Source organism: Lissotriton vulgaris, chromosome 2_1, assembly GCF_964263255.1.
Source record: "Lissotriton vulgaris chromosome 2_1, aLisVul1.2, whole genome shotgun sequence".
Lineage (NCBI taxonomy): Eukaryota > Metazoa > Chordata > Amphibia > Caudata > Salamandridae > Lissotriton > Lissotriton vulgaris.
In genome coordinates, this window is record NC_141687.1 from 127,724,207 (window position 1) to 127,750,205 (window position 25,999).

Consider the following 25,999-nt stretch of genomic DNA (forward strand, 5'->3'; position numbering starts at 1 on the left):
GGGATGTAAGAGGAGGGATATTCTCTCTGATCATTCGATTGTAGAGGCACGTTACCGCCTTGAGCGTGCCCGCCGCCATCATAGTGTACTGGCACACCGCTGCCGTCCCAGGTTCCTCTAGTCCCGTACCCCAGTGGGCCTGCATCGCCCTGGTTACTGCTGCATGAAGCAGAAATCCCCCTCTCGGAATGCCGAAGCGTTCTATTAACTCCTGGAACGGGAGCAATGCGCCATTTTCATAGAGGTCCCCAACCACCCGCACTCCCGCTTCCTCCCATTCCTGTAGGTGCGACCAGTCGCCGCCATGCGGTAAGGCTGTTAACATGCCCAGAGGGATCTCAGGCGCTTACGGGCGTTGGGTACCCGCTCTCTTCTGGACCCGGTTCCAACATTGACGGTACGTGCGCTGCTCCAGCGACAAATCCCGACTGTCCAGCCGCTGCTGGAGGGTAATATATGCCAGGACGTGTCTGGGCGTCCCACGCAAGCTTTCGTCTTCTGGGCCCCGAAACACCCTCGCTACCTCCTGCGTGAAGACCTGCAGTTGGGCCGCTAGGTAATAGAAATCAAAGTCCGGTACCGCCAGACCCCCCTCATCTTTCGGGCGAGAAAGCGTGGCCAGCGCTACTCTGCACCGCCCCGCTCCCCAAATGAACGTCGTAATTTGAGATTTAAGTAGCCTAAAGAAGGAGCTAGGTAGCCAGATTGGGAGCGTCCGAAAGTAATACAATAATCTCGGTAGGGCAACCATCTTCAGCAGGGAAATCCGGCCCGCCACCGAGAGTGGCAATGTGGCCCAGAAGGCCATACAGCCCCTCAGTCCACGTACGCACCGCCCCAGGTTGCCCTCAAGCAAGTCCTCCGGCTTATGGTAAATATGGACCCCCAGGTATTTAATACAGGTAGGGTTCCAGGCCGCCTCCGACCGGTGTTGCGGCTGGGCAGCGCCCTCCAGTAGTGGGAACAAACTCGTCTTGGGCCAGTTAACGCTCAGGCCCGACATCTCTCCAAAGCTCTCCAGCAGGGCTTCCGCTTTCTGCAAGTCCTCAACACCGTCGCGGAGGAATAGTAGTAAATCATCGGCATACAGCGAGATGAAATGTTGCCCGTCTCGGGCCCGCACTCCGCGGATGTGCTGCCCCGTCCGGGCCGCAGCCGCTAGCGGCTCTATAGCCAGTGCAAATAGAAGCGGCGAGAGGGAGCAGCCCTGCCGAGTGCCCCGTTCCACCGGGTACCGGAGGGACACCGCCGGTCCCACCCTCACCCTTGCTATCGCCTCCGCATAAAGGACCTTCGTCTAATGAATCTAACCGGCTCCCAGCCCAAATCGCTCCATGACAGCATAGAGGTAGTCCCATTCGAGGCTGTCGAAGGCCTTTTCTATGTCGACCGAGAGAACCAGTTCCGTCCCAGCCCCGCCGTCCAGCCCGTCCATGAGACGGACAAGCCTTCTGATATTCATCGTGGTGTTGCGCTTCGGTATAAAACCGTTCTGGTCTTCGTGCACAAGACCCGTCATGTGAGGCAGGAGCCTCGCCGCTAGTATGGAGCTCAGGATCTTATAGTCTGCGGTGAGCATAGAGAGTGGCCGATAGGACGCGGGGTCACTACTCTCTCTGCCGGGCTTCAGTAGTGGAACCACTAATGCCTCCCGCATCGACTGCGGTAGCCGGCCCGCCGCCTTGGCCTCTTTATAAACGGTCAGGAGTCGCGGTGCCAGTATGTCCAGATATTTGCCGTAGAACTCTGTGGGGAGCCCGTCTATCCCTGGCGATTTGTTCAGCGCCATGCGCCGCACCGCCGATCGTATCTCCCCCACTTCAATGTCCGATCCCAAGTCTTTCGCCTGCTCAGCCTCCAGCCGGTGTAGGGGTAGATCAGCCAGGAAGGGTTCTACCAGCCCCGTCCTGTCTCCCGGGGCACTCTTGTACAGGCCCTCGTAATATTTCTGGAAGCCGTTAACTATGCCCAGCTGAGTGTGTTGCATCATGCCCGCTGAGTCCCTCAGTTGAAGTATGGAAGCGCATCGTCTTGTGGGGTTCATGACTCTGGTCCCATGGGGTCTCATACACAGTTGAGACCAGATGAAACAATTTTGGGACTATCTTCATGCGCCTTTTTTGAAACCATTTTGGAACTATCTTCTCTTACAATAATTCCAGTCTCTGAGAATTTATCTTGCATCATTAAGGTACATTAGGAACACTTGTGAAGTAGCTTGTCCTCTTCAGATACCCAATTGTAGACCCATAGATCCTCCATTCAACCTAGAAGAAACTGAATGTAATGAATATCTGCTTCACTAGGTGGAAGAAGTACAGTAAGAGCCGTCCAAGTGTGTGTGGTATGTAAACAAGAGTTCGCCATGCAGCAATACAGTCTATATAAGAAGAATCTCCGTATTCAAACCAAGTTAATTAAAACAAAAGCTAAATTGCAAACTTGGTTCGTCTGTACACGCTTTCGCTAAGTTAAATCCTTGAATCAGTAGGAGCGAATTTGGCAGGACAGATGCATATTAGATGCATACTTTGGCATTTCTGTTCTGGCTTGAATAACCAAATGGCCGATGACGTCTTGTGGTGGAAAATTAACATAGGTGGGCTAGATTTGTGGACATAACATTGAAAACTCACCGTAACTTTCACTTCACTGATTTTCTCTCCCCTGCGTTGTAGCAGCAGTTTTCGGGCTCAAAGCAATACAATTAACTTTAAGAGTGTAAACCTTGTTTCACTAGGAAGATTTGCTGGTATATAAAGTTTTTAACCCCAAAAGCATTCAGACTTGAAGCCACAATACATTTAAGCAGCGCTTAACAAGGCAAAAGGTCAATACCAAAAACCCGTTATATAGTGTTATGGTACAGTAAATGTAGGTGAAGGGTTAGGGGACTACTCAAGCCTATATTGGGGTACCCTATGAAACAGAACAGCTTAAGACTTTTGGGAAAAGGTGTAATTTGTATTGGTAGAAGTGGGCTTTTCCTGTATTTTTGCCTTGTAACATTTAGAAAAAACTCAAGTACTTTAACCTGTCTCTTGGCTGAAGATGATAGATAGGCAAATGGTGATTGTCCTAGCTTTTGTGCAGAAAAAAGATTTCATTGAAGTGAGTATGTATCCAAATCCCACTATTATCGATCCCCGCAGCGACAATCGAAGAATGAAAATGTTCGAGGCATGTGGGCTGCTGAATTCATATCTGTGCATAGATCGCCGCCTAGTGTTGGGTCCGGATGATTGCACATTGTTGTCCTGGAAGAGTCTTGGAAGTATCACGAGATAGGTGGCTCCTCCCCCGGACTACAGTGCGCATGGGAATTCTCTCCATCCTCAGATTGTTTTTTTCTGCCATTGGGTTTGGATGTACTTTTCTTTACTCAAGTTCGGAAACTTTCTAAAGGCCAAAAGTCCTTCGGGGTCGTCGGTATTGTTTCGATCGGTGCTGCGTTCTTGGTCCAGTGTTCTTAAGCAGGACGTCTAAGAGAGCCGCATGGCCTTTTTGACACCGGAGGCCTGATCGTCGATGGAACGGAAGCCTTCAAACGATGCCCCCTCTGTAACTCTAAGTACCCTACCCGCACATCGATGTACACCCGGTGTGCAACAAGTGCTTATCACCGGAGCACGACGAGAACAACTGTCTAGCTTGTGCTCGATTCAGGTCGAAGAAGACGCTTAGACTCCGACGTGCAGTGAGGCAAACTATGTCGAAACCAGCGCCTGACCCGGTGAACATCTTCGATGAAGACGACGATGAGGTCGTCGACACAGAGGATCCAGAACAGCAGTCGGATCCCGGTTCGGAGCATGGCTCCAACTATTATGAGGAAGACTAAGACAACGTCGTCGAGTTAGGGAACGACTTATCCCCCATCGTAGCCGTTGCTGATGACTCGAGCGATGAGCCAGGCCCAACAATGGGTACGGGGCCCAAAACAGACACTCAAACACTTTCAAAGGCTCAGGTCGAGGCATCGCCAGAAGGCCTTAGCCGAGATCATGAACAACATTCTATAGCCCCACGTCGAGGCCCGGCTAAGAAAACATCGCATGAGCCATCGGTTCCACTACTCAAAACGAAACTGAAAGCCATCGAGCCAATAACAAAACCGAAAGTGCTAAAAACAGTCTTCGAGTCAAACTTCGAACCCATCGGAGTCGACGAAGAAATCCAGTGTCGACGACCCTGCGGGGTCGAAAGTAAAGGGTGTCGAACCGAAGATCGGGGCGCTAAAGTCCGCCATTAAACCCAAGCACGTCGAACCGAAGAAGTCGACGCCATTGGACAGCGACACAAACAAAGGACTCGAGTCTCGGAAGGGTCACGATCCAAAGCATCGGGTCGACAGACCACAGCTTGTCAAAGGCCTCGAGTTGAAGACCAAAAGCGCCTCGCTAAAAAGAGTGCGCCCCCGACGCCGCAAGCACCGAAGTTGGTGCACGCCCAAAAAGTAATTGGCGATAAGGCAAAGTCAGTCGGGCCTACATCGACGCCGAAGAAGGTCTGCCTGTCTAAAGACACTATGCCACCGATAAAATTCGGACAACCACCGACTGCACGCCCCAAGGCGCTCGATCCAAAACCTGGGGTCGAAGCCCCCAAACGGGTGTCATTAGGAAAAAGGAGTCCTCCTCTAGAAGAGGACGTTATGTACCAAGAGCCATCATATGATGACCAGTCCAAGTTACATATTGACTCAGAATCTGGTAAACTTACTATTTATCAGAGGAAAATCAGATCAGAAAATACTTTGGAATCATACAAAATTCCACTCAAAAAGAAAAGGGATTCTGCAACATCACCTGTCCTTTTTGAGACTTTGAGGTACTATGGCCAGGACACTTCGGCATATTCACCCACTACTGAGGATATGGGGTATGATGATGATGAACAATATAATTACCCTGCTGACAATGATCAGGATGACCAAACACAAGCCTGGACAGACCCTGCTGACCAGGGGGAATCAGACTATTCCTGATACTCCCTCTTATCCTGTGAAAACTTCACCAACGGAAGATACAGCTGCGCTCAACGCTTTAATTGAAAGGGCAGCACTAAATCGTGATGTGGACATGGATGCAGACCCAGTTGAAGAGGACTTCCTGCTTGACACTTTCTCCACTTCAGAGAAATCTGTTAACTTTGCCAATGCTAAAGGGTGTCCTTAAACACGCAGGGGACATTTTCAAGGAAACCACTCGGGCAAGGGTTATTAACCCCAGGATTTAAAGGAAATACAGACCGGCGCCTGTGGACCCTACATATATTAAGGGACAGCTGCCGTTGGACTCTTTGGTGGTGTCAAATGCTCGCAAGCGTGCCAACTCACAAACTACTGGTGATGCTCCTCCTCCAGACAAGGAATCTAAAGTATTAGAAGCTTCTGGGAAGAGGGTGGCTGCTCAAGCAGCTAATATCTGGAGGATTTCTAATACACAGGCCCTATTAGCCAGATACGATAGGGCACATTATGACACTCTAGAGCAACTGCTGCAACATTTGCCTGAGGCCTACAAAGAGGGAGCAGAGATGCTAATCCAGGAGGGTAAACTCCTATCCAACGCATCCATTAAGTGCGTGCTAGACGCAGCAGACACTGCATCCATGGCCATCAACACAAGCGTCATGCTCAGGAGGCATGCTTGGTAGCCCATCTCCGGATTCAAACCGGAGATTCAGACCATACTACTAAATCAGCCTGTGAACCCAGATAATCTTTTTGGTCCTGATGTGGACACAATCTTAGAAAAGATTAAAAAAGACACAGAGGGAGGAGCCTAGCCTGCAACCATGATGGCCGCCTAATCCTTCGGCTCCGCCGACCCTTCCGCTTTCCTCCCGTCCCGTGACCTATCCTCGCATCCATCCTGCTCCTGAGTCGAATTTTCGGGCATGGGAGAGGACCCCGACTCCGATGGTGTGTCTTTCAATGCGCTCCCTGCGGTGGAAGCGGTGTAGCGTTCTCGCCTTCTCCCGGACGCTGCCCGGCGCTGCAGGGTCTTTGTTCCCCGGAATCGGCTGCCTTCACCCACAATAACAGCGGCCACAGTAGACGGGGCCGAGCCGGCCTACGGAGTGCAGCGGCTGCATTGGGTCTTTCCTTTGCTACTTTATATCCTGCCTCGCTTTGCTCCTCTTTACGCGGAGGGCATGCCGGCTGCGATCGCAACAATGTATCACCGCCCAGACTTGTGGATGCCTTTGTTCGCCTCTTGCCTCGCTGTGTGATGCGGTGGGAGCCATCTTGAAGACCGAGCAACCGCAAATTATTTCTCACGATCCCGGACTGCACCTGGTGACACGGCCGCTGCTGACGCTCTGTTTACACCTGCACAGTGCACGATGGTATATGTTCCCTTTGTGCCCCCGGCCCGGCGATGCTATGTAGGGCACCGGCGAGTTGCTCAGCTTTGCTATGGAGACGTGGGTGTCCAGTCTGGTGGGCTGCCACGAATTTCCGATCCCCGTAAACAGGGAATCGCTACATCCTTCCCTCCTAAGGCACCAGTGCGGATTGCGGACATTTTGGAAGCCCTGGATACCTTTCGAACTGCTTTACGTGAAAACGTCTGTGACCTAGGGCACCGTCTAGATGCTGTTCTCTCTGTTGTGCCTCTACCAGACCGGGCACATTCACGAATGCGGGACGCTGCGCTGCACCTTGTGTCCGACTTCTGTGGACTACCTGCCCAGGTGTGCTCGGAGGAGTTGGAGGTATGTGATTTCGATATCCTTGAGACGCTGTCTGTGATGGAAACGCAGCGGTCGGATGTCTGTGTGCTGATTCAGGGGATGGGGTCTTATCTACGGACGCCATGTTTGGATACTCCTTTGTGGTCTATTGGAGATGCTTCCTACGTTATTCTGCAGCTGCTGCCACTGCCCTGGCCGGGTGGTTCCTGTACCATTGTCATCTACATGGCTGTGTTTCGGATGGACTTTGATGGACGCCCCCCCGCTCGTATGTGGTCACTTTGCTCGCTCGCCTCTTCCAGGATGTCTACCATGAGGCCGGACTATGTAGCTACTTCGCATCGCAGGGGGCAAGGTTGAGGTTGTCTCCTTTTATGTTCGGATGGTTTTTTCTTGTACTGCTGGGATATTGATTGACTGCCGGGGTCATTGAATATAGGTATTGTGTTGGTGGCGGGGTCTGGGATCGGGCGGCCGGAGTGATATGTGCTGGTAGTTTTGGTTTTATCTCTGTGGCCTTCCTCCGATCTTCTGTGAATTACGTTACAATTTTTCTTTTCTTCTTTCCCTTTTCTGTTCTAAACTTCGGGTTCTCTTTCTGGGCGACAGGCACACTGCTAGGGGGGGGGGGGTAGGCCGTAGCCACCGCATGCGTGCAGGGTGGGGGGTTGGGGGTGGGGATTTTATTTAGTTTCAGTTTCTATGGGCCTAAATTTTTTCCTTTTCTTGGTTTCTCTTCCTTTTTCCTTTTTTCTTTGGGTCAGACGGGTGTTTAGGGGTAGCACAGAGTATTCTTTCTACTGCTCATTCTTTTATTATTGTGGGAGTACTGAGTCCGTGGGGCGGGCGATCGCCAGCATGTACTGTTTGTTCGTGGTATTATCCTGAAGTATATTATTCTTTGCTGCTTTTTCAATTATTCTCTCTCATACTGTCGCTGATTTGCTGGTTCGTTGCCTGCCATCTGCTTTGATAAATTGTTCGCATCTGATCCTTCTTATCTACAAAATACAAAATTAACCTAATTCCTCCTTTACCCGGCGGTCCCTCTTTCCATATGCCATGTCCTGGACACTTTTCGCATTTTGTTGTTTGGGACTGCTGGACTGCCCTATCCTTACTTTTTGTGCTATTCATTGCTTCGAGGCCGGCCCGTGTGGTTGTGGGCCCGTAACTGTATTTCTCTGATGCACAATAAAGGTTTAAAAAATTAAAAAAAAAAAAAAAAAGACACAGAGATGGCCAAGTGCATGGGTGCCTTGCAGTCCCAACAATTTAGAGGAGGTTCCTTTCGTTGCTCCAGTAACAGAGGAGCAACACGAGGCCAGGCATCACAACAAATTCCATACAATAAAGGGAGCACGCAAACCACCTGAAATAAAAATAAGAGGTGGATACCTTGGCAACAGCAGCAAAGGCAGAGGACGGGGGAATAACAACACCAGATCCTCCGCCACTACTAAACAGTGACGCCTTGTCACTGCCCCCGGACCATATAACACCGGTCGGGGGGCGATTACAACAGTTCCTGCCAGTCTGGGAAAGCATTACCACAGACAGATGGGGGAAACAACTTATTCAGTACGGCTATTGTCTAGAGCTAACCTCCACTCCACCAACATGCCCCCAAGACACCGTCCTATGTCAGCAGAGCACATAGGCTTATTGCAGCAAGAAGTCATCAGCATGCTGCAAAAAGGGGCCATAGAACTCATCCCTATACAGGAACAAGGTACAGGGGTATACTCGCTGTACTTCTTAATTCCCAAAAAGGACGGGTCTCTTAGGCCTATACTGGACCTCAGGCCCCTAAACCAATACATCTTGTCACAACATTTTCACATGCTCACTTTGCAGCAGGTTCTACCATTGCTCAGTCAGGGAGATTTTCTCGCAACACTAGGCCTAAAAGACGCGTACTTCCACATACCAATACATCCTGCACACAGGAAGTATCTCATGTTTACCATACAAAATCGGTACTACCAGTTCAAGGTACTACCTTTCTGGGTGACAACAGCCCACAGAGTGTTCATCAAGTGCCTAGCGACGGTAACGGCGCACCTGAGAAGGAACCATGTCCACGTCTACCCCCTATCTGGACGACTAGCTCATCCAGGCAAAGTCGGCCCAACAATGTGCCAGCCACATGTCGCACACTATTCACCTCCTGCACAGCCTCGGATTCTCATTAAACTACGCAAAGTCTCATCTCTAACCTGCTCACGTACAACAGTACCTAGGAGCGGCGATAGACACTCTGGTAGCAAAAGCACAGCCAAACTCAGCGAGAATCAACAGTATTCTGTTGCTGATTCAAAAATTCAGACCCCAACACTCGCTCGCTCCCAGCACGGGTGATTATGCAGTTGATAGGCATGATGGCCTCCTGCATCGTCATAGTCCCTCACGCGAGACTACACATGCGTCCGCTTCAGGAGTGCTTAGCACGGCAGTGGAACCAGGTTCATGGACAATTAAAAGACCTAGTGTTAGTGACCGGTCGTGCATACCACTCTCTGCATTGGTGGAACCCACAAAACCTTTGCAGGGACGACCGTTCTAAGAGCCTGTACCACAAATAGTGCTGACGGCGGACGCATCTCTCCTGGGCTGGTGAGCGCATGTCCTCCATTACACAGTACAGGGACTATGGACGACACAGCAAAAGAAGATGCACATCAACCTGTTGGAACTGATGGCAATCTTCATGGCAATGAAGGCGTTCAAGGTACATTTGTGCAACAAAGTCGTGTTGATCCGGACGGACAACATGACTGCCATGTACTACATACAGAAGCAGGGAGGGACACACTCTCCACAGTTGTCACATCTAGCGCAGAGCATGTGGAAATGGGCCATTCAGAGGAACATATTCCTCATGGCGGAACACCTCCCAGGCAGGGACAACCAAATGGCGGATCTGCTCAGCAAAACGCAGCCACCAGATGCACGAGTGGGAGATACATCCCTCAGTGCTGCAACCGTATTTCCAGCTGTGGGGTCACCAGGAGATAGACCAGTTTGCCACAAGGGAAAACGCAAAATGCCAAAGCTTCGCCGCCAGGTTTCCACATCCGCGGTCTCAGGGCAATACGATATGGATGAACTGGTCAGGCAGGTTTGCGTACGCTTTTCCCCCAGCCCCGCTCCTACCACTAGTGGCACTCAAACTGCGACAACACTCCATGACACTCATCCTAGTTGCTCCAACATGGGCGAGGCAACCGTGGTACACCACGTTCCTAGAACTTTCCGTGGTGCCTCATCAAAGGCTGCCATTAACACCCAGTCTTTTAACGCAGAGCCATGGAGACATTCAGCACCCAGATCCACAACAGTTGAACCTTGCGATCTGGCTCCTGAAGTCATAGTTTGGTTGCCTGAACTTCCCTCCTGACTGTATGGATATTATCAAAGAGGCAAGAAGACCTACAACCAGAGCATGCTATGCGGCGAAGTGGAAACGATTTGTCATCTATTGTACCAATAATGACATAAATCCGCTAGATGCATCCACTCAAAACATCATATGTTACATGTTACATTTACATAGATGCAATCCAGCCTACAGTTCCATACGTATACATTTGGCTGCGGTGGCAGCTTATCTTCACAACAGGCAACACCTTTCACTCTTCAGAGTACCTGCTATTAAAGCTTTTATGGAGGGACTCAAACGAGTGATTCCTCCACGACACCCACCTTCCCCTGTCAAGAACCTAAACGTGGTCCTAACCAGACTTATGGGCCCACCTTTTGAACCTCTACACTTGTGTGAGATTCAAGTCCTAAAGTGGAAAGTGGCTTTCTTAGTGGCGATTACATCACTTAGGAGAGTTAGTGAGCTACAAGCCCTAACTATTCAGCAGCCATTCATACAAATTCATGCAAATAGGGTAGTGCTACGTACAAACCCTAAATTTATGCCAAACGGCGTGTGTTAACGCGTAACACACGCCGTTTGGTAAAAAAACACGGGGCAATGCACCAATAGGAGTCACACTTTTCAAACTATCGTTCATCCGCAAGATTTCTGTATCACTCAGTTTAGCGTTTTAATAATTTGTTTCATTCATTCAATACCCTTAGTACATCTATATTTCTCTTTGTTGACAGAACATATCCCCAGAAGAAGGCATGATCTAAATGCCGAAATGCATTGGGATGGTTTGAGTGCATTTTTCGAACTGAGATGTTATCATTGAATGTATACTTGTGAATACAACGAGATGCATTAAGAACGCAAGATTAAAAATAGGAGCATCACCAATATTTGAACTTTGCTGTTTATTTTATATGAACTATAAAGGAAACCTTCATATAAGGACACTTGAGGAGCCCGGAGGACACTTCTCAATTTTGAGAGTGCTACCCCACTAGCGAAACAGATGGCCCCATAAAGAAGGTAACAAAGGTTTTACGCCAGAGGAAGTCGGGCCGAGTCCGTCCAAGTGGGACGGTAGAAATAGAGAAAAGTCGGAGTTGTGGCGAGCGCTTGTTTCCTCTGGTTACTTAGTTGTTGGTTTGTGTCTCGCTCTCCCTCACGGCAGATCCAGAACCGCCGGCCAATCAGACCTCCCAGCCCTCGCTCCTTCCATCAGACAGTGCAATTGTCCTTAACCGTTGTCACTCTCTCACTGTGCACCAGTTCTCTGCACCCTCGATCGCCGCTAGACCTGCCCGGCCGAACCAGCAGAGCATAACCACCACCAGGCTGACGTGTTGAAAGTGAGGAACAGCGAGGGATGGCAGAAACACCCTGGCAAGGAGTCTCCAGAGAGCTGTGGCCCAGACTGTTGAATGAGCGCCTCTACAGCTTCCACTACAGGCGACCGGCTCAGTGTGTCCCATGAGCTGTGATGATTGAGGAAAATTGTGGGAGATTGTGGAGTAGCGGAGGGGGGAAAACTACAAGCAGACCTACCTTACCGGCTACCTCGTGCCAGATGACTCTGGTGTCATAATGGTGATTGCAATGTTGCGTGGAACGATGAGCCAGGCTACCCTAATCCGTACCAGGGACTGGCCCTGCCTTTTCCGGTGGAACGACTATCCTACAAAGCCTTGCTGTAGAGCCTTGACATGCTTCTCGTTCTGCTGGACAGCAGGCTGCGATACGGCAGGCTGTAGTGACTGCCGCTGAGGTTTTTTGCAAAACTGGAGGGCTGCTGTGTTTGCCAGAGTGGCCTGTGTGGCCGTTAGAAGGTTAATGATCGTTTTTAAAGGCAGGAAGCCAGGCCTCCCCAGCAACCCTAGGCGAGAGGCTTCCGCCCCCGGGGAACTCCACCCGTTGTACTTAATGCACACTGCTAATCTCTAGGTGACCACGAGGTGGTCCCTCCATAAAGGTCCTGGATTCGCTCACCCCTTCCAGCTCCCACCAGGCCACTGCAGCTGCACCCACTCCGCGCTGCCTCGCCACCCCTCACGTCTGACTGGCGTCACTCCGGGATCAGGAAGTTGATGTTAAAGGTTAAACCTACATGTTTCACTCTAGTTGCTTGGCCTTAATAATAATCATGACGGATCCTGCTTTTATGGTTTGCTCATGGCGAGCGCTTGTTATTATCATCTGGCCTTTCTTCCCTGCTCTCACGCTTTGAAAGATGTGTAAGGAAATAACTCTAGAGCCTTTTTCTTTGCAACCTTCTTGAGAGAGGAGCTGTACCTCGTGAAGCACTGAGAGCAACCGAGTGCTGTTTGAATTTTAAGCTCGGACTGAAAGGGGTAAAGGGGCGCGAGTGGGTCAGAAGTAGCGAGCAGTGCTGTATAGGCAGCTAAGACTTTCTGGAGAGTGCCAGTAAGGGTAGATAATGATGTACAGAGCGCGACGAGTGCCTGTACGCATAGATACCAGTACTTTACCGGGAGCAAAGACTGTCTGGAGAGTGCCTGTGCATGGAGTATCTGTACGGGTAGATTGTAGCACTGTATATGTGCCTGAGTACATGGAGAGTACCTGTACGGGTAGGTAACAACACTGCACATGGAGCTAAGAGTACCCGGAGAGTGCCTGTACGGGTGGATTACAGTACTGTACATGGAGCTGAGTACCCGGAGAGTGCCTGTACGGGTGGATTACAGTACTGTACATGGAGCTGAGTACAAGGAGTGTCTGTACGGGTAGTTAACAACACTGCACATGGAGCTAAGAGCATACAGATCGTGTACAGTGCATGCAGGGGGAAGCTTAGACTGTCTGTAGAGTTCCTGCACGAGCAGATAACAGTACTGTACTTGGAGATAAGGTTGCTTGGACAGTGCATCTACAGGTAGATATCCGTATTGTGCAGTTCGCTAAGACTGCCTGTAAAGTGTCTGTACTGGTAGATAACATTATAGTACAGGGATGTATTATTGCTTGGAGTGTTCCTGTAAAGGAAGATAACCATACTGTGCAGTTCGCTGAGAGTGCCTGTACCGGTAGATAACAGTGTTGTCTGTACAGGGAGGTACGATTGCTTGGAGGGTGCCTGTACGGGAAAATAGTGCTTTACATGGAGCTGAGAGTACCTGGAGAGGGCTTTTACGGGTAGTGCGTGCAGGGAAGACGAAGATTACACGTAGAGTGCCTGCACGGTTAGTTAACATCTAGGAATCAGGAGATCTTGGCCACGGCCCCATTGCTACTGCGCAGCCAGTTCACAGTGAGGCAGGTCAGGGAAGCCCCATGGAGGAGGTGAGCCATCCGTGCTCCGAGCAGGGCCTAGGAGTTCAGCTGGATCTCCAGCCGTGAGCATGTCCCTACGGTCGGTCTCTTCAGCTCACTTTTCTAGCTGAACCAGGTCTAAGGGAAAGTGAACCCAGAGAAAGGTTCTGATTTTGTTTTTAGATCCAAGCATGAACAATGTATTTGGAATGCAAACTGGACAACAAACCACTATAATCGTTTGTTTTTAATACAATGAAAGTTGCACTTCTACTGGGGGGAATTGTGATGACATAAGTGCGTATTTATTGGATTAGTCCTCAAATAAGCCCTTGGGGTCTCCAGACGGGTATATTGAATAGGAGCAAGGGTGTGAAAGCACAAACCTACACCAGGTTATTATTATTATTATTATTATTATTATTATTATTATTTAAAATCTTATATAGCGCGCAGCTACCCTTGGGCATCCCGGCGCTTTTCCAGACAACATCCGATGGTAATGGGGGACAGAATTAACGCATTATACAGGAAACAAAAAGGTTTTAAGACCTTTGCGGAAACGCAGTGTGCAAGACTCAGCGCGTAGTTTTAGAGGGAGCGAGTTCCAAAGCTTTGCCGTGTTAAATGAGAATCTTCTCCCACCCGTACGGGCCTTTTTAACTCTAGGAACTAGCAAGAGATGTTTCCTCTCCGATCGCAGCGTTCTGCTTGCTTTATATGGAGTAGCTAGGTTTTTTAGAATGAGGGGGCCTTTACCTGAGAGGATTTTATGAGCAGTACAAAGTGCCTTAAAAGTCACTCTCTCCCGCACAGGGAGCCAATGCAGCGCCTTCAATGCCGGTTTCGCTGATTGCGTCCTCGGAATATCCGTAAGCAGCCTTGCCGCTGCATTTTGGACCTGTTGAAGGGTCTTGAAGGTAGATTCAGGGGCGCCCAAAAAAATGGCGTTACTATAATCGAGTCTAGATGTTATAAGACCCTGAATCAACAACTTCCTTGATGTTAACGGTAGGAGAGGGAAAATTTTCCGAGCCGACCGAAGCAGGGCATAACACACTCCTGCAGTTTTTTTTAGCTTGAGTGCGAAATGACAAGTCTGGTTCTAGCCAGACTCCAAGGCTCTTAATCGCTTCTTTGGGGGCCGGGGGGATCACCCATGCATCCCGGCCAGCTGAGCAAAGGGAAAAGGGTAGTTTTACTCCCCAGCAGCAGTATTTCCGTCTTTGAGCCGTTTAACTTGAGGGAGGATTCTTCCATCCAAGTATGAACATCCGAGAGGCAGGAGTTCAGGGTGTCCGGGTTGTCAGCCAGATGGGATAAGGAAACCACCAGCTGCGTATCGTCAGCGTAGCTGACGATTTTGATGTCATATGGGGATACTACGTCCGCCAGGGGGGCCATGTAAACATTAAATAATGTAGGGCTCAGAGAAGAGCCCTGTGGCACTCCACACTGGAGGGGAATTGATTTGGATCTCTCACAGCCATCCCAAACCTGGTAAGTTCGACCCGAGAGAAAAGATCTCAGCCACTGCAGGGCCACTCCAGACACCCCTACCTCAGCCAGCCGCCGAATCAACACCTGATGGCTCACGGTGTCAAACGCCGCGCTGAGGTCCAGGAGGATCACTGCCACTGACCCTCCTAAATCAAGAATACGTCTAGCTTCATCAACGACCGCCAAAAGGGCCGTGTCGGTGCCCTGACCTGGGCGAAATCCGGTCTGTGATGCCCGAAGGAGTCCATTCGACTCCAAAAAAGCTGACAGCTGCTTGTTGACCAACCGTTCAGCAATTTTGCTGAGGCCCGGCAGCAACGAGATGGGCCTAAAGTTCGACAGGTCAGTAGGGTCCAAATTGTTTTTTTTTAAAAGAGCCTTAACAACAGCCGTTTTCCAAGTGGGTGGCACCACACCCTGGATAAAAGAGGCGTTCATTAGGTCTGTCACGGGAGCTACAATGGACGCTGTTACCTGTTTGAGGAACCTCATGGGAACAGGGTCCATGGGGGAACCACTTTTAACCGAAGATAAGGTTTTGGCGACCTCACTCACTGATACTGGGCCAAAGGAGTCCAGATCGAAAGCGGTCTCTCTGGCCTGAGTTCCCAAGGTCTGCTTGCCATTGTCCTGAGATAGCCTGGGCTGGGGCAGGGAGTTTAGGATCTTCTCGATTTTTGTGTGGAAGAACTCAGCTAGCTCCGTGCTTTTTTGTTTGTCATGCGTAACGGCCGGCTCCAGAACTTTAAGCAGTTCTTTAACCACTTTGAAACTCTCCCTAGAAGAACTAGAGGCAGATTTAATGCGTTCTTCAAAGAATAGGGCTTTTGCGTGTCGAAGGGCGGACTTATAGCCCCTCATTGCAGCACGATATTCTTCTCTCCTAGAAACTTCCCAGTTCTTCCTCCATAATCTCTCCATCCTTTTACATCCCTTCCTGAGGGTGCGAAGTTCTACAGAGTACCACGGAGCCGAGCCAACTCGTTTCTCCCTCTTTTGAACTCTCTTTTTGGGAATAAGAGCGTCCAAAGAAGCAGATAACCAGTTGTTGATATTGGCGTCGGCCTTAACTGGATCCGACTCAGAAAGAGGGGGCATGTCTTCCAGTTTAGAGGTCCAGTTGTCAACCGATAATCTGGACCAGGCTCTATCCACTAGGAAGGCCTGTTTGGTACTTGTAGGCAGTGGGTCAATTTGCCAAAGTGCTGATACCATAAAGTGGTCTGACCATGGAAGGGGTAGGGCAGGCCTAGCTGTAAAGCGGGGAATGTTGGAAAACATCGGGTCGAGAAGGTGTCCCTTTTCGTGAGTGGGCCCGGAATTAATTAGGTCCAACTCACACTTTTAAATCGCTCTGGAGGTCCAGAGCCGCTTGGTCAGTGGGATCGTTAAAGTGAAGATTGAGATCACCTAATACCATGAAATTAGCCGTAGATGCGGCCAGGATCGTCACTGATTCCACAAGGGAACTCACAAAATTACCCAGCGCGCCCGGGGGCCGATAGATCAACAAGCCTGATATTGACACTGTCGGGGATATCCTGAAAGCGAAGTGGCAGCTCTCACAGTCCGAGAGTAGGCCATTCTGTGCCCTGCAAACAAACAAGCTCCTGTATACAATAGCAAAGCCGCCCCCTCGCCCCTCTGGTCTATCCACCTGACAGATAAGGTAGCCCGGCGGAAGAGCCTCCACAATGTCCGCATCGGAACTCGGAGTTAGCCAAGTTTCCGTTAGAAACAAAAGATCTAGAACAGAGTCTTGGATGAGTAGATTGACTTCTGTCGAATGACGTGGGAGGGATCTACAATTCAGTAGACCTACAACCAAGTCATTCTTACCTTTATTAGCGGAAATAATCCTCCTTACCCCACCAACTGAAGGGGGAGACAGGCATTGCATAGAAGGATAATCGCTATTGGTAAATATGACGAAGAGCCATGAGTTTGTCGCGCTCATAAGAGAGCCTAATGGGATTACGGTTCGACAGAGTATCGGGCCCTAAGCCCGTCTGGGCCCGGACGGGCACAGACGGGCTGGACTCTGGCGTGACTCCGGCGCTGTGACGGCGCTTCCGCTGCGCGTCACCGCTGCGCGTCTTCATGGTAGCTTTAAATATGGGCCGCGCCTCCTGTGTCTACAACTAGAGCGCTCGCGGAAGTGGCGCCTGTACAGAGTCCCTAAACTACCCCCAAGATGGCGGCGCTGAAATGTACAAGTCTAAAGACCCGCGAAAAGCGCGGTGAGGGGCCCAATTTAAAATGCAAGTAAGTGCTACTCTCCAAAAGTATTTTAAAAGCAGGGGTACAACAATTAGTTACATAAACAGTATATTATAGGACAAAAACGGGGCACTCGGTTAAAAACGCGCTGCTAATTCCACGCACTGTACTGGCATAATAGGGAAGCTCCTACGCTCGATAATGCAGATGATTAGTGCTGTCCGCTGAAAATTAGGTAGGACGATGTCAAAAGGTGCTCCCAGAACAAGCCTCACTTCGTTATCCTTCGTCAGTTGCAACTTAAGATCACACTGGGCCAGCCAGCTGTCAATCAATGACTATGAAGGGATTTGTAGACTCTCTGAAACTGATGCAAATGTGGTCATATGCGGAAGAAAACAGGTGAGCATGTTTGCGCTTGAGCGAGGATAGTTGTGGGTTGATACTAAAGTGGGAGAAGACCGGGAATTCCCAAGGATATCGGAGTATTGGCTCCATACCTGCCAAGCTGAATTCACACCACTAACGGAATCGCCTATCCTAAATCAGCAAGTCTATTAAAACTGAAATTAATTTAGCCAGCGGTCGAACTTCATTCACAAATATGGGAACTGTGATCCTGAGCACAACAATGGGAGCGAGGCCATTGAGTGTGTGGACAATATCACACCTAATTAAAAACGAGCATTGAAAATGCAATAGGTCTCGCCTTTAAGTTCAAGCCATTTGCTTTGCTAATGGTATTGTATATCAAACCAAATGGCTTTAACTTAATAAAAGCGAGACCTATTGCATTTTTAATGCTTGATCTATCAAACACACTGTGAAAAAGTGTCTCCCAGTGACTTTAGTTTTCTTTTTTTCATTCCTTGAAAATCCTGCCTTGCTATACAGAGAAGCAAGTAAAGAAAACAAATGTCAATCTAGGAGATAATTCGTTTTTTTAAATATCGGAGATCTGTGTACCATCGCATTTTATTGCTGCCTACCTCGTAATGGACACCAATCAGCATAGCAGGTATTGTCACTGGGCTGTCAAGTGAGACATGGCCAGGTTTGCCCTACCTCACAGGGCTCCATCTCCTTCTTGTGTGAATTACTTTGGCAATACGAAGAAGAATTGCACTTTTTCTTTAATCTGTGCAGCATCCATCAATTTTGTGTTAGTCAGTACAACATGGCTTCAAAAAGGCGGTGTCTCTTTCTAACTGGTAAATGTTTCTGATGGTGCCTTGGTGATCTGAATATATTCTTGTGTAGTTGCAGTAATAAACTCAACCTGAGTAGTGTGTAAGCCTTCCCAGGGTATGTGATGAACTCTTACTGCTGCAGGTTCAAGAGCCAGGTAAGATAGCTGTATTATCTCCTGGGTGATGGTATTTCCTGCCAGACACTAGGACAAGGCCTTAGGCATTGATTCAGTTGTACGCGAGGTGCTTTGTGGAGCTCCGAGTTTACTGCAGTCTTGACAAACTAACAATAGCACTGTATGTAAGACGAAAACAATAAAAGCTCTATCTAAGAAGTTTAATGGGCAGAAAAGACAGTAGCAGGTTCCCAGCTTGGCAATGTGACATCCGTGCCAGATGCCAAGCAGATGCATCAGTGTGTGACCAATACCACTAGGTGAGTAACATTTCCAGGGTTCATGACATACGAAATGAAATGAAATGAAAAGGGGATTTGTAGAGCGCGGTTGCTGCCCTGGGGCGTCCAAGCGCTACAGAAAAGAAATGGTGCTACCTGCCAGACACAGTCGTCACAGAGAATCAGTTATGTATACTAAAAAGAAAAGTCTTGAGTTGCTTACGGAAAGAAAGCAGATTGGGGATGGACCTAAGTTGGAGTGGAAGAGAGTTCCACAGCTTAGCCGCATTGTAGGAAAACCACCTACCACGGTTCTCCTGACTCTGGGAACTGTGGCCAGAAAGTCGTGACTTGAGCGAAGTTGTTTACTGGGGTGATATGGGGTAATCAACGCATGGCTAATCGCCGGGCCCGTCTGCCAATAGGCTTGGTGGAAGATGCACATCGCTTTAAAAGTGATTCTTTCTCTCACCGGGAGCCAATGTAGGCTCCTGAGCCCGGATTTTGCTGAAATCCTGCGGGGCAACTGAAGCAACGTCTGTGCAGCGCAGTTCTGAATGATCTGCAGTTTCTGCAGTGTATAGTCTGGTGCACCTAGGTACAGGGCATTGCTAACGTTTAGTCGAGACTGGATCAGGCCCTGGACGACTATCTGTTTAGCTTCCACAGGAAGAAGTGGGAGAACTTTTTTCAAAAGCCTGAGAAGACCAAAGCAAAGTGCCGATAGCTTGGTTGCCTGGTTGCTAAAAGTCAAAGACTTATCCAACCATACACCCAGGCTTTTTATATTATCCTTAGGTGTGGGTGGCGTGCCCAGGCTGGAGGGCCAAAGGGGGTCAATAGTGAGCAAGGCAGGAGGACAAGGAGCATCAGCTCAGTTTTATCTCCATTAAGCTTAAGACAGGATGTAGTCATCCAACTTTTTACTTCCTCCAGACAATTAATCAGACCATTCCGTGCTGACTGGCCATTTTCCTGCGCAAGGGAGACCACTAGCTGCGTATATCGTCTGCGTATGTAATGATCTTAATGCCATATGGACGGACGACCTCAGCCAGTGGTCTCATATAAACGTTGAATAACGTAGGGCTCAATGATGAGCCCTGCGGTACCCCGCAGTTCAGAGGTTTACTGGAGGAGACAATGTCTCCCTCAAAGACCTGAAAGGTCCTGTTGCTTAGAAAAGATCTGAGCCAGGTTATTGCCATCCCTGAAATTCCCAAGCCAAGGAGACGACGCAGTAGCATATTGTAGTTAACAGTGTTGAACGCTGCGCTCAGATCAAGAAAGACCACTGCCACTGATCCCCCCCCTCGATGCAGAATCCCTCTGGTTTCCTCGGTGACTGCCAGTAGAGCGGTCTCCGTCCCATGTCTAGGGCGGAAACCCATCTGGGTGGCATCAAGCAGTTGGTTACTCTTGAGAAAGTTCGTTAGATGTATATTAATATATTTTTCAAGGATTTTCTTCACCCAGGGTAGCAGAGAGAGAGGGCGATAGTTGTTAAAATTGCTGGGATCTAAGTTCGGCTTCTTTAAAAGTGAGTGCACCATGGCTTGTTTCCCGGTGGACGGAACTATACCAGAAGACAGGGAGGCATTGAGTAGGCTCATAATGATGGGAAGAACAACATGGATGGCCGAAACCATTATGTCCGGGGGAGCTGGGTCACATGGGGAGCCTGACTTTACTTGACGCATCAACGGTTCAAGAGTCACCTTATCCAATAAAGGAAACTGATCCAAAGTGAATAAGGGCAGATGGACAGCTTCTAACGGTTGTAGCCGTTCTTGGGCAGAGAAAGCTGGATTGGCATCTGTGAATGATACATGAATTTGATGTACTTTTTGATAAAAGAATTCTGCTACATCATTGCAGTGAACCACTGTATTGCAGCTGGAAACAGAAGGAGGAGAAAGCTTGGTAAGACGCTTTACTATTTGATAGATTTCTTTCGGTTTTGATTTGGCCAGCATGATTTTTCCTGTGAAATAGACAGATTGCGCACTTTTTTATCTCTTGTTTATATGCTCTTATCGCCTCTCTCTGTAAAATTTTATCTGGGGCAGCATATTCCAGGCGCCTCCTTTTTTCTAGTTTTTTACAATGTCATTTCTTTTCCCTGAGCTCCACTGAATACCATGGAGCGGTTTTCCGCGACCGCTTTGGAGTGGTTGTACACAGGGGAAGAGTGGCATCAAGAGTTCAGAATCCATTCATTGTACTCCTTGTTGGCTAAAAGAGGTTCCTCATTAAATGGAGGTGAAGAGGCCATAAGAATATTGGTCCACTGTTCCACTGGGAGCTGGACCAGTTCCTCGATTTCCTTGAAGTGGGAGTTGAAGAGGATGGTTTGTATATAGACCAAGTAAGAGGGATCAACAAGTGGTCAGTCCATGGGAGGCCGATAATCGAGTCTACCTTAAGCTCGGTGCAGTTACTAAAAACTGGGTCCAAAAGATGACCCTTAATGTGGGTAGAGGATACAACCAGTTGTTCCAGTTGTAATGCAGCTAGACTACCCGTCAGCTCCACGGCACATACTCTGGCTGTACCCGTCCAGCATTGTTAGTGGAACTGCTGTTGCTCAGAGGTGGCTACGACAGCCGCTCAGATGAGAGGCAAACATCATTATAGCACATTTACACAGCAATGTCTGGATCTTGTGTGTTATGGGTATTATCTCGTTATGAACCTGCACAAGAGAGAACCGGGAGGTGACCATTGACGGGGAAGGGGAAAAGAAAGTGAGACCTCCTGGTCAGACTGGCAGTGTGTGCCTGGGAGGGCAGGGGCTGTGCCTTAGGAATGTGAGTAGTGCCTGAAAATGTAACATGACACCCATTTGGGTGTATGATGACTCCTGCTTCTGAGCAAACAGATTTCGACCCCCACCCCCCCCCCCCTCCCCCTGTCCCCGCCTCCTCCCTTCTACTGATCTGCTTCCCCGGACCCCTCCCGACCTGCTGCCTTTTCGATTTTCCTTTTCTGATTCTTTTAGGAACTGCATACTCCACTTATATACATAGACCTCTACATAGTGCATTTACACTGCAATGTCTGGATGTTGTGTGTCATGGGTATAATCTTGTTATGAACCTGTGTATGAGAGATAAGGGACGTTACCATTGATAGGGAAGAGGATTGGAGACCTCTGGGTCAGACCGTCTGTGTCTGCCAAGGAAGGCAAGGGCAGTACCTGAGGAATGTGGGCAGTCTCACCACTCCTCTTACCTTCTGCTGGACAGTGCTATAGCCTATATCAGAAGGAAGTGTTGCACTGACATAGTCCAACTGCAGCCTCGTAGAATATGGCAGTCTATCTGAAGCACAGATGAGTTCAGAAGGCCGTATGATCCCAAAGCAGGACTAAGACAAGAAATAACCATACATGCTCGCCATTATCGTGTAAAAACAACACTTCATGTCCAGTGAAAAAGTACAGCCACAACAGCATTCTATGCTAGCGTGCACCACAGATGCTGCTCCAATGCCAAGCGCCATGCCTGCTGCACTCACTCTCCTTGTGCAGTGACGTCGCTGCTTTCTCCAGCCTTATCCCTTCACTCAACGGAACTCAGCTGCTTGGGGGGGGGGCTAGGGTGCTTGCACTTTGGTGGTCACGACCATCAAAATGCCATTGCTTTCACCGAATTGCATCCCAAATACTTGCTATCCAGTGGGCTGATCCAAAGGTGAGTGACTCTGGCACAAAGCCAAAATTTGATTGACCCGCTAGTAAAACAATGGCTAGTGGCGCTGACCGATAGTCCTTCTCGATATATGTTTTGCGTATGTTTTGCTTTATGTATTATTGAGATTACTAGATGCTGTCCAACATTTGAAGCTGTCACACTAGACCTAAAAATAGTCCTTGGTGTTCCCTGCAGTGTTGGATTTCATAAAACCACTTTCTTCTTGCTGAAACTGGTTGATTTGTTAATATAATTTTTCTCCTCTTTATTAATGCATAGGTCTTATTTCTATCCAATAATTCTAGGCCCCTCAGCCTTTTGACCTGTATCAACAAAAAAAAATAGAACTTAAGCTGGCTTATTATGAACTGTGAAAAAAGTAAGAATTGGCAAGTGGAGTGAGCTGAGTAGCTGGAGTGAAGAGGCAGACCACAAGCTGCAGCAATCTTTGTGGCAGGAACCGCCAACACCGCCAGTTTCATGCCCGGAGGCGGTCTACTAATTGCACCTGTGGCTCCCGCTGCCTGGGCCAAGAGCGGACCTGTCCGCGGCTGGTCGATGCTGGGCTGGGCCACCCCTGTGGTTGGAGCCTCAAGTTTGTGCCAAGAAATGCAGAGTGTATCCCTCGTATAACTTATTTACATGACTAATATGAATTTTAGGGGCCTGATTGGGATCTCCTTTTTAACAAAGACCTGCATTGGAGCCCAAATATATATATACTAGCAGCCCGCCCCAGCGTTGCCCGGGGCAGAAGAGGTCTGGGGGCAGAATTTTAATCCTCTGTGCACTCCCGCCCGCCCCAACATTGCCCAGACCGCATCCCTACCGCCTCCCGCCTCGCCCCCCGCTGCCTGCCCTGACATTGCCCATACTGCCTCGCGTCTCGAGCCGACATTGCCCATACCGCCTCGAGCCTCCCGCCCGCTGCCCGCCTCCCGCCTCACGCCTCCCTTTGCCTTACCTGAGCCGCCGCTCCGGACTTCACTGCCACTACTTGCCGCACGTCACCGCTCCTCCCCGCATGACGTCCTTACGTCTAGGTCGCGGTCAGCAGTACCTCGCGGCCGGCGCTAGTTTTAGGGGACTACTTTGTTTAGAAATTTGAATTTTTTAATTTACGTTTTCTTTTTTTATTTTATGTCGCCTATGTCCATCTACACACCCTGAGGATTCCAACAATGTGTTGGGTGTGTGCATTGGCGCTGTGGTTCCCGTGTTTACCTTGCCAAAAGGTTTCTGTTCTCTCTTTATACTAGTAGTATAGATATATTTTTTTAACACCCCCCCCCCCCCCCCACCCCACCCCATCTGCGTCTGTACGGGTTAACTAAATAGTTGACTGCCTCAGAGACAGTAACTTGCTTTTGCGGCCGACACGATGGTACGAGCCGGTCACGGGCCACCGTCGTGGTTGCGAGGTGAGATGGAAGAGTTGCAGCGTGCGGTGTCCTCACAACTCTGTGCAGGCAGTGGCTCGTTGACGGAGTTGGTGAAGGCTTGCGTTGCGGGGTGAGACCGTGCTTGTTGCAGTGCTGGCTGGTCATGGTGTGGCGACGGAGCCGTTGATGTTTGTCGGGTAGCGACGGAGTCGGTGAAGTCGGAGTGCAGTGCCCACAGGACGTGGTGCAAGCAGCGTCTTGTTGACTGAGGCAGTGAGACCAGGGTTGGGTTGCAATGCGAAGCGAGGCGGTGCTCTCTGCGGTGTCTTCAGGACACAGTCTGCTACGGACTGGGTGACAGTCGGCTGCTCTTTTTTTCCTCAGCGACTGGTACCAGCGAAACCAGAGAGGGTGCCCAGAAGGATGGTGAGTCTTTGCTGTTCCTGAGATCTCTTGAACAGGGGGCAAGCTCCACTTCAAGCATTAGGAGATACTTTCTCAAGAAGGATGCATACACAGTTCCTCTCCGTGGCAGATACAGGCACTGCAGGTCAACCCCAGACAGCACACAGCATAGGGTCAGTACCCCTGTTCCAGTTTCTCCAGCTCTTCTCCAGCTCTTCTCCTTGGCAGAGGTTCCTCTTGAATTCCCAAAAGTGATCTAAAGTTTGGGGTCTGGGCCCCAATATTTATACAGCAAAATCCTTTGTTCTCTGGTGGCAGAGAAACCCAATGCGTAGTCAAAATTAGCTGTGGTGTAGCTTCCTGGCAGGAGGTGGAGACAGCATTGTGGAAGGCAGACCAGGCCCACTCAGGTGAAAGGAAATCTTGTCCCCACTACTCTAAATGCAGCCCAGGTCTATTCAGCCCACCCCGGACTCATCCAGACTCTCTGGAGCCACTGCACATCCCCAGCCCCTGCCACTCTAAAGCCAGACAGACTCTACACATCCTAGCAGTGGCATACTGGATGGCTAAGCAAGAAAATACCTACTTTCTAAAAGTGGTATTTTTAAACACAGAATGTAAAAATCACCCTCACTAAAAGATGCATTTTAACGTTCAGGCATACTAAACTTTATTTTCCTCCCTCTTCCCAGGGGTAATTATGTTTATAAGAGGTTATAAGCAAACTCCCTATTCTATCCTATGGGAACAGGTAGCCTTGCGTTATCGAAATACTGCCAATTTTGTTTTTCACTATCAGGACATGCCACACACACACACCAGGGCATGTCCTACCTTTCATATACACTACACCCTGCCCACAGGGGTACCGTGGGCCTACCTTAGGAGTGACTCACATGTAAGAAAAGGGAAGGTTAGGGTCTGGAGAGTGGGTGCACTTGCCAAGTCGACATGGCCATACCAAACTGTGCACAGACATTGCAATGGCCGTTCTGAGTGCCATTTCCAGGCTGCTCATGTGGGTGGGACAATCAGTGCTGCAGGCCAACTAGCAGCATTTGATTTACAGGCCATGGGCACACTCTTTGCGCTGTACTAGGGTCTGGCTAGTAAATCAAATATGCCAATCATGGAATCACCAATCCATAAACACAATTTACAGGGAGAGCATATGCACTTTTGCACTGATCAGCAGTGGTAAAGTGCCAAGAGTCATAAAACCAACAAAAACAGGAGGCCAAAAAGCAAAAGGTCTGCGGATAAAACTGCTGGACAAGCCAGGTCTAACAGGAACCCAACAACAGTCTCGCTCTGTGAATGGCAGTAAAAAAAGCACAAGATTGTTCTTTGCAACCGGTCTGCACGAATAAAACAGCAGCCAACTACAGGTCAAAATAAACCAGAGATCTACCTGTGATCGATCTGCAGCCTACCCTTATGTGGTGGTACTGGTGGGAGTATCTGGTCTCAGACCGTGCTAGTCTGAATATTTTTCTGAACTCAACGATGATGCCTTTATGGGAACGGGAGGCGTGGGGGCTACATAATTGGTTGTGGTGGGATATTTCAATAATACTCCCAATAGAGTACCCAAAAAATAATTTTGACTGACGGCTATAATATGCTTGGTAATTTTCATCTTCATATAAACCAGACCAAGGCTTGCGACATTTATAACGATTCAGTTTGTAATAGTTTTAGACCCCAGTGCCAATCTGATTGACATCTTGCCTAGGAAGGTCCCCAGTGTAAATCCCATTCTAATAGGCCCGTTCAAGAAGGGTCCTTAAAAATGACTACAGCTATGTATGTAGAAAACATGTTCTTAGAAGAGCCAGAAAGTGATGTTGTCA

The 25,999-nt window shown here is 49.2% G+C and overlaps 1 protein-coding gene across 3 annotated transcripts in view; it reads left to right on the forward strand.

The window, feature by feature from the left end:
* Positions 1-25,999, forward strand: part of LOC147729693 (S-adenosyl-L-methionine-dependent tRNA 4-demethylwyosine synthase TYW1-like) — a 683,091-nt gene that overhangs the window by 95,966 nt on the left and 561,126 nt on the right. The gene's annotated exons all lie outside the window — the stretch shown is intronic.